The following is an 18,469-nucleotide window of genomic DNA, read 5'->3' on the forward strand; positions in this document are numbered from 1 at the left end:
CCGTTCTTGATTATCTGGGTAATTACGATTTCCCCTGGGGATGTTTTGATTACCCCCTTGACTTATTTTATCTTTGATTATTTTCAGTCTCACTTTCTTTAACTTTATCCAAACTTTCTTACAAGGCACCCACATTTCTTTTTCTTCTTCCTTTAGAGTCTATTCTCTTTGTAGAATTTATTTGAACTTTCCCCTTACAAAGACTAACCTTTGATCATTCCAACTCTTGATATGAAATTTTTATCTAGTACCATGCCTCGATTGTAAATTATCCATGGATCAGAACTATCATGCAAAATCAAAAACCAGAGTATAGAAACAAATTGTAATCAAGTAATCTACAATAAGATAATTTTTCACTCCTTTTAACTTAAACATATTAGTTTTCTCAGGCTGTGATAAAATATACCACAGACTAGATTACTTAAAAAGCTAACATTTATTTCTTAAGCTACTGCAAATAAATAAATAAAAGCAGAAGTTTAATTTTCAAAACAGAAAAAAAAAAAGCTACTGCAGAAGTACATATATTTGTGTAATTTGCATGATAGTTTCTTGGTAGGTTGTAATAGACCATTCAGAGAAACATGTTGAATATTTTTGTGGATTGAAAGAGAAGCACACACAAACACACACACACAAAAACCGTTTTCCGACACTTTATCTGATTCCATGAGAATTCTGAGCAACCAGTTTTACTCCGCTGTGTAGGAAGCCAGATCCAATGCAGACCTTCCAGGTTAATGCATGTAGTCCTTTCAGAATGAGATAGTAGCTCATTTGTCATACAACACTATCTCGACACGAATTTTTAATGATTGGGTCTTTCCGTTTGCATGCACCCATCAAACCTAATAGTTCACCCTCTCTAGAACCATCTTCACTACTTTTTGTAGCTTCAATCTCTAGTTTCTAAGATAAGAAAACAGAAATATTATTTTGCGGTCAGAAACAGCAACAAAGTATACTTTCTATTAAAGCATGAGAAACAACTTTGCAAAACTATCCCTGGTAGTACTTTTACACTATATCAGAAACGTTTCTTTTTTGGTCATCTTCTGACTGCACTGTGAACCTAATTAGTTACATTAAAAAAATAAAAGTTTTACTGGCTATTTGCCTGTAAATGAAGAGACATTCTTCTACCCTTGAGCAACAGCAGAAACTAAGATTGCTAAATGAAAAGATGCTGTCCTCTCTCACCATGGTTTTCCATAATTAGGAATTTGGTCAGGAATAAGAATAACTTGATTATAGTTCATGTTATCACACTCCTGTCAACGTCTTTCTCTCTTCCACATGTTGAATGACTTCCTGACTTATTTTCTGTGTATATGTAATATTTGGCTCCTATCTTGTGTGCAATAACTCTTGGTTATCAGATCTTTTCTTCCTGTTACATCAGATAATTCTTACATTATTATTTAAACTGTGCTTCTCCTGACTAACTACTCTTTAGTTTCCTTTTCACTTTAGGCTACCAATGGGCGCATTTTAATCTTTTACAATTCATAATTAATTTTCACATTCAGCCTAATAGCTAAATAAGGTTAGAAATTTAGGAAAGATAAATGGGATCACTTGGTACTTTTTCATATAAGGAGCACAGATTACTTTTGTGCTCAGATGCTGCTTCTGGAGGAATCTTAAGTAGTAAGAACTAACTTTCAGAATGATTTGAGTCTCTGTACCCATTCTACCAACTTTCCATCTTGGTAGGGCTAAAGAAGTTTGGGTTGGGTTGAATAGGTACCATCTTTGTTCTTAGAAGTGCTTGGTAGGGGTCTTGTTCTTGCCATGCACAAGAGTTATCTTAGTGTTATTTGAAAACATCTGAAGAATTTAGGTTAGAATTTCAAAGAAAATATGAATCTTTGTAACCTTCAAATCTTTTCTTCTGTGAAAGAAAATGTCACTCTTCTTTAAATAGATCTTAAAATTATTCCGAATTACCAGATGCAAAGGCTGAGGAACACACAGTACAGATTTGCCACGAGGAATAGGGTTAAATTTTGCTCTCCAATGACAAATCCCAGCCCAGAACAGATTTTTAGCCACGCAGCTAGCAGAACTCGCTGGGTGAACTGCACAGGCCATGGTGGGTGCAGAGCTCAGAGCCGGAAAGCAAACAGCTGCTGTAGCCTGATTTCAGTTAAAATAGTGTGAGTGTTTAGTCTGGCGCACGGCTACAGGGGAGATTGGCAGCTGGGTCAAACAAAGTCCTTCCATTGGCTGTCTTCCCAGGCAGCTTCTGCTAGTATTTAGGTACTAGTGCAGTGTAGGGCCCTTTCTCAGGCAAAACCTAACATCTGACCGCACCCTCTCTTCTTTTTCCAGAAAAAAAAAAGCAGAAAAAAAGCTTCTTTTTCCTTCTTTCGTTAAGATAAATTCTCCAGTAGACAACCTCTCCCACTAATTGTGTATTAGCAGTGTATTTTATCTTGAGAGCTGACGCACTGGGCTCTCAACGTGGTGTGGAAGGCAGACTGTTCCAGGGTTGGATTCATAAAAGGGCCTTTATGGTTTGTGAAAGAATATCTGTGTGCTTAGGCAGGAAACTTTTTGATCTGCAGGAAAGCCAGAAGACATCTAGGTAAGGCTGCGTATCAAATCTACTTTTGGGGGGAAATCTTGGGCAGTGAGAATGAATCATTACAAGCGACGTGAGCTTGGAGTGTGCCTGTTCACTTCTGTAGAAGTTTAAAAGGTACTTATTTGTTTGCTTATTTTTTGTTTGTTTGTTGAAATCTTAAGGGAATACTGTAGTCTGCATTTTGACGATTTTGTTTTCTGCTGTTGAACTGATTATAGTGGATATAGGGTTTTATTATATAGCAAAATCTTTGTAAACTGCCGCAGAAAGAAAGTGTATTTAGGAGGGAAATTGACAAGTTTTAAAGAGTAATTGTACAATCATTTGAGGACAGAGGAACACTGCATTAGACTAACAAGGGTTTAATTACCAAAAGAAGTTTAATGTTGCTTTGGAAGGAATATTAAGTAAGTTGTCTTTGTCTCTTACTTTTTAATTTTAGTCGCTGATTTAGCCTGTTGGGTCACATTTTTTGTTAGTGCTGAAGGCTGCCATGAATCCCTAATGAGGCCCCTTTGCACATGATTTTGGCACTTGGCCAAGATCAACTTCCCAGCGGCAAGCTTTCTCTAAAGAACCTGGAGCAAAAAAAAAAGTTTTTTTTTTTTTTTTTTTTTTTTATTAGAAATCATGTCTGAAAGCTGCCATAATCAGTTGTGTAGGCATGTCAAAATGACTTTATACAGTAAATATGAAACAAGTATTTAAAAACATTTTCCTCATATCGTTGCTTTTGAGAATTATGAGTTCCTGCTTGTGGCCACCTAAAATATGTTATAACAAGAACAATCTTAAAGAAGAAGATTTACCGATTTTTTTTTTTGTTTTTCTCAGCAGATCAGTGTAGGGATAATCACACTGAGAACTGTATAGTACGAAAGAGTTATTCAAAACACTTCAGGATAATTAGCAGATGAATTCTGAAAACTGTTCATCTCTCTCAGTAATACTCAGTGGACAGTAAGTAATGAAGTTTTCTAGAAGTTTCACTCTGCGCACAATGAAGCTAAACATTTTTAAAATGGGATGTTTTGTGTATTTTAAATATCATGGTGTTTAAGATTCTAAAAAAATATTACAACTTTTCATATAATTTAAAAAATATATTAACACTCTGACCTGTTTACAACAAATGTTTTAGTAGAAGTGCTTGATATATATAAACATGACTGAATAACTTTAAATAATTGTATTTAATTGCTGTTTTGCGATAAAAATGAGGTTTTCTGTGTGTGTGAAAGAAAGCATAAAGACACTTTCATCTGATTTTTAGAACTGTCACTTTTTATTTTATTATAAATAAATTTTTCATGAAAGCCAATGTGTTACTTTATACTCCAGCATTTTAAGAGTTAAACTCACAGGTTGCAATGAAATACCTTAGTAATCAGATACAAATAACCTCAGATTTTACATAACCATTTTCAGCAATATATTTAGACATTAGAAACAGATATGTAGAAGTGTATTTAAAAGCAGAAAAGTGGGATCTCAGTTGCTCTGCTTTCTTTTTAAGAAACCTTATTATACTGTTATTTTGCCTTATATGTTAGTCTGTGGTAATCTAGAGTGAAACTTTATTTTTCACTTTAAAATAATCATATTTTTAAAGAAATATTGATAAGAACCTGATTTATTCTCTAGAGAATCATGAGTTAGAGCTGTTTTAGTAGATATGTTTTTCGTATATTTATCGCTATGTTTATCTTACCTTTTTTTTATTACACAGTGAAAAGATTGATAATTGGAGTCATAGAAAAAAGTGAACATTAGCTTAAAGTAAATTTTAGCATTAGCAAATGCATCTGATTTCCTTCAGATCAATTTACATATGTATATATAATTTGTGTATATATAAAATATTTTTGGTATTACTCTGGGGTAAATTATGATGCTGTATTTACCATTCAGGCATGAAGTGTTTTAAGTTACATTAGTCAACATTAAAATACAGAGATGCTATAAATTGAGAAAGGGCAATACATATCTGATATTTATAGATATTTACCTGGATTAATTCTATACTTCTTTGTGAGGTCACAGTTGAATTCTCATTTAATCTAATATTTTGTATTCTTGAAAAAAATTAATATATGTTAGATATTTCAAAATTTGAATAAAGCAGGAACATTTTTATTATTTACTGTCATCAAACAGGTGCAGGAAAAATAAGATAGCTTGCTTATTCAGCAAGATCCTTGCTTAAAAATTATTTTTGAATTCTATTTTTATCTTAACCTTAGCTGTCATAACACAACATTGTCTTCTGTTTCCATTTATTTTTTAATTATTTGTCTTGCTTATTTGAAACTGACAGGCTATTTCTCTTAAGTATATTGAGAAATGTTTCAAGTGATGATGTTAGCCCTTGCTGTGGTAGGGTTTTTTGGCTCCTAGAGGCCATCGTAAAATAAATGCGGTAAAATATCAAACTTTTAAAGTGCACAGACACGTTAGTTTGCGAGGTCAGAAGAAATTCAATTGTACAAAATTACTGACAAATACTTTTGAGTTGAGATAGAAACACATAAGTATTGAGAAAAATTTGAGTCATGTACTTTATGGAGAAAACTAAGAAATATTACTTTCTTTTGCAATAGCTGTAAATTGTAATTGAATATTTCAAAAGTGTATGCTTGTTAATGGAATTAATAGCTAATTTTCCTTTTGGGACAATGGCTGCAAAACACTGAATACATTTTTTTCACTGAGTTGACATTTTAAAAAAACATTCAGAATATAATTACTTCTAAAAAGAAAAATATTTCAATATTTTGTTGTTTATTTGCAAAGAACAGTTTGAATAATTTGATTTGTTTGTTATTTTTCCCAATCTCTTGGAAATTTAAAAACCAATTCCACTTTACAATCTGGAAACTACTTCACTCTTTAGAGAAAGTGAAATTCATTTGTAGTTGTCAATTTAAATTATGGGTCTTTACCGTTTTAAATGTGACAGCATTTTGGTTAGTTTCAATTATGCAACAGACACATAAAATTCTTTCTTTCCCCCAAGTTAAAAGAAATATTAAATAATTAAGTATAAAATGTACTTCTTGTTGAAAAAAAAAAACCACACTTTAAAGCTGCAGTATTTTATCCACAACTTTTAAATGCGAGAAATGTTATAACAGGGCTTTTTTGTTGAGCATTTTATTATTCAAACAAAATGCTTTGTTCTAAATAGTAAATTCAGCAATGAGGTAAATGTATTGCTACATTAGATAGAATGTAATTATTGAATTTTGGCACACCTGCAATGACCTCTGCCATAAGAGATTAGTATACGAAGGATGATCTTGAATTTGTAATAACAAAAGTAGATGGTGAAACACGTAAGATACCAACCTTTGTTGTACTGGAGAAAGTATGTACTAACAGTAAAGAGATACGTTGTGTGTAAACTGCTGATAGTATTCTGTCATTTAATGAATACAGAGAATCTTGAACATTAAAAAATTACTTTTTTGAAAGTGCATTTATAAGACTTGTTCTGTAGAAATAACTGTAGTATTTTATTCTTTTATGAGATGAACAACTGTTATATTTCCATGTAGCTAATGTGTAGCTATAAATTAGATAACTAGGTTAACTAATAACTAATGACTAATCTAAATGTTATGGTTTGATTTTAAATACAATTTGTATTAAATAAAAAATAAATAGTGGTTTTTTATTTTGTCTATTTTATATAAAAGAATCATCGATTTGCACTTGTTGCATTTCTTAGTTACTATTGATTTAATTTTAACATTATCATAAAATAAATATTGCTATTTGATATAGTTTTTAAACATGGTAGGATTTACTTTATAAACAACCTCACTTATTATATATTTAAACAATGGCAATTTATATCCAGCTGTATATTCTTCTCTCAAAGTCAAGATCAGCAAAGGGCCTGTTTTTGGGTGCTCAATTATTTTTTTCTAAAAAATCTAGTTTTTAGTTTTAACTTTTAGCTTTCTTGTTTAGGTGTCCAGGTACATTTTCTGTTCTGAGTATCTGAGTAAATCCTGAGATATCTATCTTGTGAGAATTAGGCTGGAAATTGTAGTTGTGGGTTCTAAGTTTATTCTTATTCCACAGTCTGCTGAATAAACGAAGATTTTGAGTTTCATATTGAAAGCTAGTTTATATATAAATCAGTATCGACGACCAATCAATTTGAAGCACTGAATATTTTGTGTAAATTGGTGGTCATTTACATATTCGTGTAGTGATTCTAGATACTTCGTTATTATTAATTTTAAAGATTTACTAATTTACAGAAAATGTATAATGCCATTATTGGCTTAAAAATTATTAGTATTTACTAGTTTTATAATTGCCTCCACTTTGCTATTCTTGAGTGTCATACAATAAGTCTTCTAAAAAATACCATGAGACTAAGCCGTGCCTTATTTTTCATTTCTCCCATTAACTTAAGAGGTCAACATGCGTGTGTGGCCATTTTCAGGATACCCAAAAATATTTCAAAATTTTTTTTCTCTCCTGTGATTACCGATTACTTTACTATTTGCAGAGATTTTGAAAGGAATGACTGTATTTTTTTTTAATGTTTATATAAATGTGAGAAATACATGGGCTTTCTACAGACTTCAGTTAAAAAAAAATGAAATAGAAAATAAAATGAAGATTAATGACGTGGTATATTTTTATAGCAACTAATTACAACTTGCTATTCATCCCCAAACAACAAACTGGAAAGATACACAGTGGGCTTTAAGAGCAGCCTTCATTTGCTTTTCACTTAAGAGCTACTAGGAACGTGGTAGCAAAGTGATGATTTTGGTCCAGTCTAATATGATGTATAATGTTTCAGGCCCATGTAGTCATTTCCTATGTCTTGCTTCAGAGCCCCCATAAGACTAATCTCAGAAATTTTTGCAGAAGTATGTTGCAGAACACACTCTTTCTTGTTGTTAACTGGAGGGTCCGTGATTGGGTCTCTTTGGCAAAGGCAGTGTTCTTCTCTGTATAGTAATTTAAAAAAACAAAATCACAATTTGGGTAGATCAGCTCAATCAGTTGGCCAAATCAGCATAATGAACAAGCCAACTCAGCCTTAAGAAGGATAATTAGTTTTTCATTCTTCACTAAACTTGGGCACTTTCCTGAAGAATGTGGATGGTTGTACGTGAAAGATTGAGTGTCTAAAAAACTATAGTATGTATTTTCTACTTGTGAATTAATAAACTGTGCTTTGTGATCAAAATAGTTTATATCAATATACATTGCATGCCCAAAATGTTTAAACAATGATAGAGGCAACTGTCCTGAAATTCAATTTGGGATTAACTTTATTATAATTTATTTGAGATGTCATCTGCAAACTACTTGTTGAAACCATTCTTTAAAATTTTTCTATTATTGTCTTCATGAGGCATAATGATGTAAATAGAAATTTTTGCTAATGGGGCAGCTTTTGGAAATTGTATGTATGTTGCTATTGCTTATTCTGTAGGATTCTAAATGGATCACATGTACTTTCCTCTCTACTCCTAGGGCCCATTCATAAATATTCCTCAGAGAGATTTTTTTTTTGTCAACAGCCAATTTTAGATACATTCATGTAGCTTGACAGTCGAAAGTTTGGTGCATAGAAAAGCCCTATTCAGTGAAATTTAGCTGTTTCTAAAACATATTCAATTTTTAGATAATGAATCAACAAAGATATAGAAAGAAAGAATGATTTGTAATTTTGTCAGAGGAATCAGCAATAATCAGTTCAGAATATTTATATAATGATAACATTTTTCTATTGACATACTTTGCACCAAGAAATTTAGTTTAGAAGCTGCTATTTGTTACTAGAAGGTAGTAATTGACATTGGTATTCAGTAGTTCAAAACGCCTGATATAAGACAAAGGGTTCACTTACTGAATGAATTGGTCTTAGATAAAATGTGAGCTATTAGACAACTTCATATCTGGGATTTGTTTAAATTTTCAATACCCAAATCATTAAACATGAATGTAATAGTACTTGCGTATTTTCTGCTTTCAGAATCAGCCAGTCTACCTATGAAATTTGTTCCCTCATCTTTGATATAGACAACTTCAGAGTAATCAAATATCTTACAGCTTCCATTTTCCATCTTAATGTCTACTCAGATGAAACTTGAAGTAACTAAATCTTGTAACAGTCTGGATTAATAGTGAGATGAGATTATATGAGCCTAAAATGAAATTTTATATATATATATATAGTTATATATATAATATAATATAATATATATAAAGCACAATGGTTTACCAGCATTTTTGTGGTCAGATATACAACTTGCATTGCAGGTAAAGCTTTTCCTTTCTCACTTGAGAAAAGTGCAATTAATAGTAATTTATAGATGTGCACAATGTACAGCTGCTTTCTTCTAAATTTCACAGAAATGAGCTAAATTATAATGGATTTAAAACTCACTGCATTTTAATGGTTTTTAAATTGGATTTGAAGCATCATTACTAGGTTTACTAGATAAGGGGAATTAATACTTATGAGCACTTGGGAGAGTCCCTGTCTAGGTGGCATTAAGCTATTGGTACCATTAAGCTATAGAACCATTAAGCTATTGGAAATTACAACCAGACCAAAACATACAGCAGATTTGTGAAGATTGATTAAGAGTGTAGATCTCTTCTATATACTCTATGCCTTCATGACATTACATTATATACTTCCTGATAACATGTTAAGATGATCCAACTGCAGCCAAAATGTGTATGTGTGCATGTTCACAAGATAATGTGTGTGAGTGTAAGAGATCTTTATGTTTACCTGCCAAGTGATAAGAAAAATATGAATAATAAGGTGTAAATACATTGGTATAATAGGGAATACTGTATTTGTCTATTGGAATATAAGCAATGACCTTGAGCCTACATTTCTGGAAAATCAGCTTTTTAAAAAAATCCATTCATTTCACTTAGAGCTACTTATATACTCCATAGTGATAAAGTGAAAGTGAAGTCATTCAGTCGTGTCCGACTCTTTGTGATCCCATGGACTATAGCCTACCAGGCTCCTCCGTCCATGGCATTTTCCAGGCAAGAGTACTGGAGTAGGTTACCATTTCCTTCTCCAGGGGATCTTCCCAACCCAGGGATTGAACCCGGGTCTCCTGCATTTCAGGCAGATGCTTTGTGTCTGAGCCACCAGGGAAACCAATAGTGATAAGCTACTGTCATTATTATTATATGACCAGGAAAAGACCTGCTTTTTATTTTGTTGAAGTATAGTTGATTTACAATATTGTATTAGTTTCAGGGGTATAGCAAAGTGATCCAGTTATACATAGCCATTTTTTTCAGATTATTTTCCATTATGTGTTTTTACAAAATATTGAATGTCATTCCCTGCATTGTACAGTAAATCCGTGTTGCTTTTCTATTACATATATGTGTAATAGAATATGTAGCATCCTATATACACACACACATATATAATAGTGTGTATCTGCTAACTGCATCCTCTTAATATATTCATCCCCCCATATCCTCCTTGATAATCATGTTTGTTTTCTATGTCTGGGAGTCTGTTTCTATTTTGTAAATAGATTCACTTGTAACCTTTTTTTAGATTTCATATGTAAGTGATGTCATATGATATTTATCTTTCTCCACTTGCTTACTTCACTTAGTATAATCATCTCTAGGTCCATCCATGTTGCTGCAAGTGACATTATATCATTCTTTTTATGACTGACTAATATCCTGTTGTGGTGTGTGTGTGCAGACACCATGTCTGTATCCATTTATCTATTGATGGACACTTAGGTTGCTTCCATGTCTTGGCTATTATACATAGTGCTGCCTTAAACTTTGGGGTTCATATTCAAATTAAAGGTTTCATCTTTTTTGAGTCTATGCCCAGGACTGGGATTGCTGGATCCATATTTAGGTTTTTAAGGAAACTTCATACTGTTTTCCATAGTGATCACATCAATTTTTTTTTCATCAACAGTGTAGAAGGGTTCTATTTTCTCCACACCTTCTTTAGCATTTATTATTTGTAAACGTTCTCATGATGTCCATTCTGACTGGTGTGAATGATACCTGGTTTTGATTTGAATTTCTCTAATAATAAGCAATGTTGAGCATCTTTTCATGTGCCCTTTCATCGTCTGTGTTTCTTCTTTGGAGAAATATCTGTTTGTGTCTTCTGCCCATTTTGTAAGACGTATTTATTTGGCTACATCAGGTCTTAGTTCCAGTGTGTGGGATATTCATTGCATCATGCAGGATCTTCTGTTGCATTGCTTGGGCTCTCTAGTTGTGGTCTTCAGACTTAGCTGTTCTGCACCATGTGGGGTGTTAGTTCTACAACCAGGGGTGGAACCCATGTCCCTGCATTGCAAGGTGAATTCTTAACCCCTGGATCACCAAGAAAGTCGGCCATTTTCTTGTGTTTTCTTTTTTCTTTTCCTTTGCTATTGAGTTGTATGGACTGTTTGTGTATTTTGCAAATTAACCCCTCATTGGTCCCTTCATTTGCAACTATTTTTTTTTCAGTTCTGTAGGCTGTATTTTTGTTTTGTTGGTTGTTTGCTGTGCAGAAGCTTTTGAGTTTGATTAGGTCTTACTTGTTTATTTTTGCTTTTATTTCTTTGCCTTGGAAGACTGATCTAAGAAAATATCGGTGCAGTTTATGTCAGAGAATGTTTTGCCTGTATTCTCTTCTAGAAGTTTTATGGTGTCATGTCTTATATTTAAGCCCTTAAGCCATTTGGCGTTTACTTTTGTGTATGGTGTGAGGAAGTGTTCCAACTTCATCACTTTACATGTAACTTTCCAACTTTCCCAACACTTCTTGCTAAAGAGACTGCCTTTTACCCATTGTATTTACTTGCCTCTTTTGTTGAAGATTTTTTGACTGTAGGTGTATGGGTTTATTTTAGAACTCTTGATTCTGTTCTGCTGATCTACATATCCCCTTTTGTGCCAATAGCATACCGTTTCGGTTGCTGTAGCTTTGTCGTATTGTCTGAAGTCTGAGAGGGTTTTATCTCCAGCTCTTTTTTTAAACTTTTGATTTTATACTGGAGTATAGGTGATTAACAGTGTTGTGACAGTTTCAGATGTACAGCAATCTGACTCAGCCATAGGTCAGCATGTGTCCATTCCCCCCCAAACTCCCCTCCCATCCAGGCTGCCACCTAACACTAGCAGAGTTCCCGGTGCTATCTAATAAATCCTTGTTGGTTATCCATTTTAAATATAGCAGTGTGTACATGCCAGTCTCAAACTCCCTAACTGTCCCTTCCCCAAGTAATCATAAGTTCATCCTCTATTTTCTGAGTCTGTTTCTGTTTTGTAAATAAGTTTATTTGTATCACTTCTTTTTAGATTCCTCACATAAGCAGTATCATACAATATTTATTTTTCTTTATTTGACCTACTTCACTCAGTATGACAATCTATAGATCCATCCATGTTACTGCAAATGGCATTATTACATTCTTTTTACTAGTTGAGTAATATTCAAGTGTATGTATGTTCTACATCTTCTTTATCCATTTCTCTGCTGATGGACATTTAGCTTGCTTCCATGTCTCAACCATTGTAAACAGTGTTGCAATGAACTGCATGTATCTGTTTGGAGCATGCTTTCCTATTAATATATGCCTAAGAGTAGGACTGCAGGCTCCTATGGTAGCTCTGTTTTAGTTCCAGCTTTGTTCTTTCTCCTCAGGATTGCTTTGGCAATTCTGGATCGGTAAAGATCTGTTCCTCACCAAGTTACCTTGGGCTTGAAACAGACTTTTCTCTGAAGCTTGGAATAGCCAAACTTTTCTAAAACTCTTCTGAGAAGGCATGTTGATGGTTGCAGGAAAAAGGGGAAGTGGAAGGTGAATGATTGCTTTGGGCCAGGGAATCAAAGGGTGTTTCTCCTGTTTAAGCTCAGAGAATCATTATAATTAATCCATTAGTATTTTAACAATTATTTGCTTTCCTAAGAGTTTTACTAAAATAACTACAAAAAATGACCTTGGAGGTATTTAGAAAGGTGACTCATTGGTTAGGAGTATCCTGATGGAACCTTTTATCTATCTTGTCTACAACAATTTTTTTTTCTTATACTTAACTCCTGCCACTGAAAGTCATGATCAGTCATTGATGCAGTGGTTCAGATCCTGTGCAAAGATCTTTGTCAACTCCCTTAATTTTTTAAGTAACCATCAAATTGGGGATCATTACCCCTATTGTACAGATGAGAGTTCTTAGAGTGCTTAAGTAGTTTTCTTAGAGTTCCTGGCCTACTGAATGTCCTTGTCATGATTTGAATCTGTGTTAATGGTGCTTCTAGTCCATCCTACTTTCCAATGCACTATATATTTAATGATTTTTGGCTTTAAGAGTATAAGGAACATTAAATATAATCCTTTGATTTAAAAGCTCTTTTTTAACAGTTGAAGAAACAAAGTTCTAAAAACATTAAAAATCAGTCATAGATGGAGAATAGTGAGAGATACTTTATATAGTAAGTATTTTTAATATATGAAGTACATTTAATGTTAAGTAAAGCAATAGCCAGTGACCAATAAAATGCTTTTGGGCATAAGAAGTTTTCTACATTAAAAAAAATGATTGTGTGGGTAACGATTGCATTTCTAATATGAGGCTCTTTTGCTTATCGGTGGCTTAAAATGTTGAGCTGTAGAATAGTACAGTAGGGGGAAAAGCATCTTCTTAGCCAGGAAATTTCACTAGCTTGTTTTGTTTACATATATTTTATTATAACTAAAGAGGTGCATGAACTGGAGAGGCACAGTGAGTTTTCACTGTGGTCACCAATAATCCCCAGTGGTCCTGAGCAGAGCACTATCATGGCATTCCATGGAAGCAGAGGCTGAGAACTCTTTCCACAATGTTTTGCTGCTCTGAAGTCAGTGTTCCCACTAGATGATGGTGTCTTTTCAAAATCTAGGTTTTCCATATCACAGGCTGTGTAGAAAGAAGCTTGAACTATATTACAGAGCAATTGTTAATAAATGTTTAAAAACTAGATTTCTAACTTCTGTTAAGACTAAAACTTAAAAGAAATGAGGATATGGGCAAAAAATGAATTTTATAAAATTGTTGGATGTGATTTTTCAAACTCTCTTGATGAACAGTAAAAAAAATTGGTCCAAAATCACTTTTCCAGCTCTAAGATATTTGATTCATTCACTTTTTGAGCTGTGATCATGATCAATGTTCTTTCTTTAACTTCCTCATTGTAGAAGAAAGTGGTGATGTAGAGAGGGAAAAAAATGGTCTTTCTGCTCATGTTAATAATACCAGTGCCTGGAAAGTTGGCTTTGAATATAAATCTTCCTTCAAGTTTTATATTCCTTTCTCTACACAAGGGCCTCTTAGTGCTGTAAAGTCATTTATATTCAGCTACCAAATGTTCTGTTTTCTCTTTTTAAAACACTAGTGATATGGAAACAAAATAGAAGAGGTATTTAGCTTCATTACTCAACATGAAAAGGACTAATAAAAATATATATAATTGAATATAAACCTGACCATGAATTATTGTTTCTGTAAAAGTCACATTATTAAAAGTTTCTAGTTTATAATTTCATCCTTGATTTGTATCCTAGGGCACTTTGATCCTTTCATGAGTTTTGTTGAAATGTCCATTTAGCTTGCTTTCTGAAAAACTGAAGATGGTCCTTTGACTTTTTTGTTTCTTTATGAGACTATAATTTTTTTAATGGAGATATTTAACATACATGCTCCCTAACTATACAGGTGAGTGAATATTTCACATATGTGTAAATACACATAATCACATGCATATATGTGCAATGTCTCAGATCAGGATATAGAAATTTTCAGCACCTTAGAAGATTATCTCATGCCTTATTGATGTCTATCACTGTTAAACAAATACCATTGATTAGGTTTATCAGTTTTGTATTTCATATAAATCGAATCACACAGCACATATACATTTTTGTCTGGCTTGTGTTACTCATGATTCTGTTCATGTGATTTCTCCACATGTACATATCATAGGTTCTTTTTATTATGTTGTAGAATTTTTATGTGAATATATTACAATTTATTAATTATATACCTATTGGTTGTTTTCAGTTGCTTTTACATGATTTTTAAAATGTAGATCTGGTGTTAAAAATGTAGAAGTCAGCTTTTCTTTCTAGTAGATAAAATAGGAAATAGAGTCACTTTAATTAAACAGTTAAAGTCAGTGTTCTCTTTATATAACAGACATGTGCCTGTTTGAACTACATGAAACCAGGACTCAGCATCACTGATATTAATGGAAATGTTTTCTGAAAATGAGAATTACTATGTATTATTTCAAGTAGATGCTAAGTATTCCTAAAATACTTAAAGTTTTAATCATTATTCATTTTCTTTTATTCCTTATTACGTATTTGTTGTTGTTCAGTTGCTCAGTTGTGTTGAACTCTTTGAGACCCCATGCACTGCAGCACACCAGGCTTCCCTGTCCTTCACTATTTCCTGGAGTTTGCTCAAACTCATGTTCATTGATGATGATGTTCAGTGATGCCATCCGACCATCTCATCCTCTGTCATCCCCCTTTTCTCCTGCATTCAGCCTTTCCCAGCATTAGAATCATTTCCAGTGAGCTGGCTCTTTGCATCAGGTGGCCAAAGTATCGGAGTTTCAGCTTCAGCATCAGTCCTTCCAATGAATATTTCTTTTTGGATTGACTGGTTTGATTTCCTTGCTGTTCAAGGTACTCTCAAGACTCTTCTCTAGCACCACAGTTCAAAAGCAGCAATTCTTTGGCATTCAGCCTTCTTTATAGTTCAGCTCTCACATCTGTACATGACCACTGGAAAAACCAAAGCTTTGGCTTGATGGACCTTTGTCAGTAAAGTGATGCCTCTGCTTTTCAATACACTATCTCGGTTTGTCATAGCTTTTCTTCCAAGGAGCAAGCATCTTTTAATTTCATGACTTCAGTCACTGTCCACAGTGATTTTGGAGCCCAAGAAAATAAAGTATGTCACTGTTTCCACTGTTTCCCATCTATTTGCCATGATGTGATGGGACTGGATGCCATGATCTTCCTTTTCTGAATGTTGAGTTTTAAGCCAGCTTTTCACTCTCCTCTTTCACCTTCATCAAGAGGCTCCTTAGTTCCTCTTCACTTTCTGCATTTAAGTTGGTGTCATCTGCATATCTGAGGTTATTGATATTTCTCCTAGCAATCTTGATTCCAGCTTGAGCTTCATCCAGCTGAGCATGTCACATGATGTACTTTGCACGTAAATTGAATAAGCAGAGTAACAATAGGCAGCCTTGGCATACTCCTTTTCTGATTTTGAACCAGTCCATTGTTCCATATCCAGTTCTGTTGCTTCTTGCCCTGCATACGGTTTCTCAAGAGGCAGGTGAGGTGGTCTCGTGCGTATATACATGTAACTATAGTTATAGCTTGCTCAACATATGCATCTTTTTAAACTTAGTTGTAAGTTTTTTCTCGTTCTTATGGATGGCTGAAATGTTACAGTGTAAAGCAACATAAACTGAGCTATTGTCTTTGACAAAGAATTATTTGGAATGATTCTCTATGTATTTAATCTCTTCATTTCATATATGAACAAAATAAAATCCAGTATTTTGACACTATGAATAAATACTTGTTTGAAAGTAATGGGAATAGTTTTATAGAGATTTTTGGTATCATTTTCTGTTATTTTTGTTATTGTTTTTCCTCCATGCCTGTGATTCTATATTCAAATTAAGATGATCTACTCTACTTGGAAAACACAAACATCACATAAAAAATTGAAAAGTTATTTATTGAAGAATGAAATAAGATTAAATTTTTGTTGTTATTATCCCACTTATCTATTGAGTTATTTACTAGCTTCTGTTGAATACATCACACAACATTGACTATATTTGGCTATTTTGGTAAATAATATAGGAATGCCATTTGGTAATATTTACACACTATTAAGCAACTGCTTTAAATATAATAAATAACATTAATGTAGTACATTAAAATGTAGTTTACAAAGCCCTTGTACATAATACACACATTAACTCGGCGGGGAGAAGATATCACACTTACCCCCAACCCTAAACAGTGAAGTAGCCAGTATCCTATAGCTAGTAAGGGCTTCCCAAGTCGCTCAGGGATAAACCTGCAATGCAAGAAACATGGATTTGATCTCTGGGTCAGGAAAATTCCCTGGAGAAGGAAATGGCAATCCACTCCACTATTCTTGCCTGAGGAATTCTATGGACAGAGGAATGTGGTCAGCTACAGTCCATAGGATCATAAAGAGTCAGGCACAACTGGACACACACACATATTTAGTAAAGTCTGATTTATGACCTGTAATGGGATTTCCCACTCTGATTCTATTATCTCTTATTATAAGAAAGTACATCTCTATAAATAACGGGATGCCATTTAAGAAGCCCAGGCTGAACAAATTATTTGCTACATTTTTGCAAAATATTTTTTAGTATTCGGTTTTATTTATATTTATCACACTACAAAATTCCCTTGTAATCTGGGAATTTCTCATTAATAAATAATTTGCTTTTACAGATCTATTAGGGGTTATATTTTTAAAACATTTTGACTGTAAAAATAGTAGTACCACTTTTTATTATTTTTTTTTTATACAACCAGTCCAAATTTGACTGAGGTCAGTGTTGGTTTTTATTATTTTTGAAAACTATACAATGCCCGATAATGATTCTGTTTTTGGCACCAGCTGGCAATAAGTTTCCTTCTCAGATGAATTCATAGATGGCCTGTTCACCACACCAACATGTAATGGGCACCACAAAATTCCATTGCTTTGATTCTGCTTAATTAGCTGTAATTTCGTCTAATAGAAAGAGAAGGCCAACTTCTTGCAGTGCTTTTTTCCTTCATAATTTTATTTTAGATATTAAATACATTTTTAAATGTGTGCAAATATCTGAAGGCCTCCAAATAAATGAAGTAATATGAACATTTGAAAAATACTAGCTTGCCTTACTACTGTGCTCTGTGTCTTTGGCTTTGCAAAAATATGCAAAAGGTACTGACCATTTTTAGGGGCTTTTAGATGTTTTTCTGAAACTCTTGCCATTTCTATGATCCAACGGATGTTGGCAATTTGATCTCTGGTTCCTCTGCTTTTTCTAAATCCAGCTTGAACATCTGGAAGTTAGTTCACGTACTGTTGAAGCCCTACTTGGAGAATTTTGAGCATTACTTTACTAGCGTGTGAGATGAGCGCAGTTGTGTGGTAGTTTGAGCATTCTTTGGCATTGCCTTTCTTTGGAATTGGAATGAAAACTGACCTTTTCCAGGCCTGGGGCCACTGCTGAGTTTTCCAAATTTGTTAACATAATGAGTGTAGCACTTTAGCAGCATCGTTTTTAGGATTTGAAATAGCTCATCTGGAATTCTGTCACTTCCATTAGCTGTGTTGGTAGTGATGCTTCCTAAGGTCCACTTGACTTCACCTTCCTGTATGTCTGGCTCTAGTGAGTGATCACACCGTTGTGATTATCTGGGTCATGAAAACCTTTTTTGTGTAGTTCTTCTGTGTATTCTTGCCACCTTTTCTTAATATCTTCTGCTTCTGTTAGGTCCATATCATTTCTGTCCTTTATGGTGCCCATCTTTGCATGAAATGTTCCCTTGGTATCTCTAATTTTCTTGAAGAGATCTCTAGACTTTCTCATTCTGTTGTTTTCCTCTATTTCTTTGCACTGATCACTGAGGAAGGCTTTCTTATCTCTCCTTGCTATTCTTTGGAACTCTGCAGTCTGCATTCAGATGGGTATATATTTCCTTTTCTCCTTTGCCTTTTGCCAGTAGGCATACATGTATACATATACATTTCATTATAAATATATACCATAAATACATTTGTATT

General features: G+C 33.6%; 1 long non-coding RNA gene across 1 annotated transcript in view; it reads left to right on the top strand.

The window, feature by feature from the left end:
- Positions 1 to 2,259: 2,259 nt before the first annotated feature.
- LOC136152360 (uncharacterized) overlaps positions 2,260 to 18,469 on the top strand; it is a 252,147-nt gene continuing 235,937 nt past the window's right edge. The window contains exon 1 of the long non-coding RNA XR_010660201.1: positions 2,260 to 2,593. This is a non-coding gene — a long non-coding RNA (uncharacterized lncRNA). The remainder of the gene's footprint in view (positions 2,594 to 18,469) is intronic.

This window comes from Muntiacus reevesi, chromosome 21 (assembly GCF_963930625.1).
Source record: "Muntiacus reevesi chromosome 21, mMunRee1.1, whole genome shotgun sequence".
Taxonomy (NCBI): domain Eukaryota; kingdom Metazoa; phylum Chordata; class Mammalia; order Artiodactyla; family Cervidae; genus Muntiacus; species Muntiacus reevesi.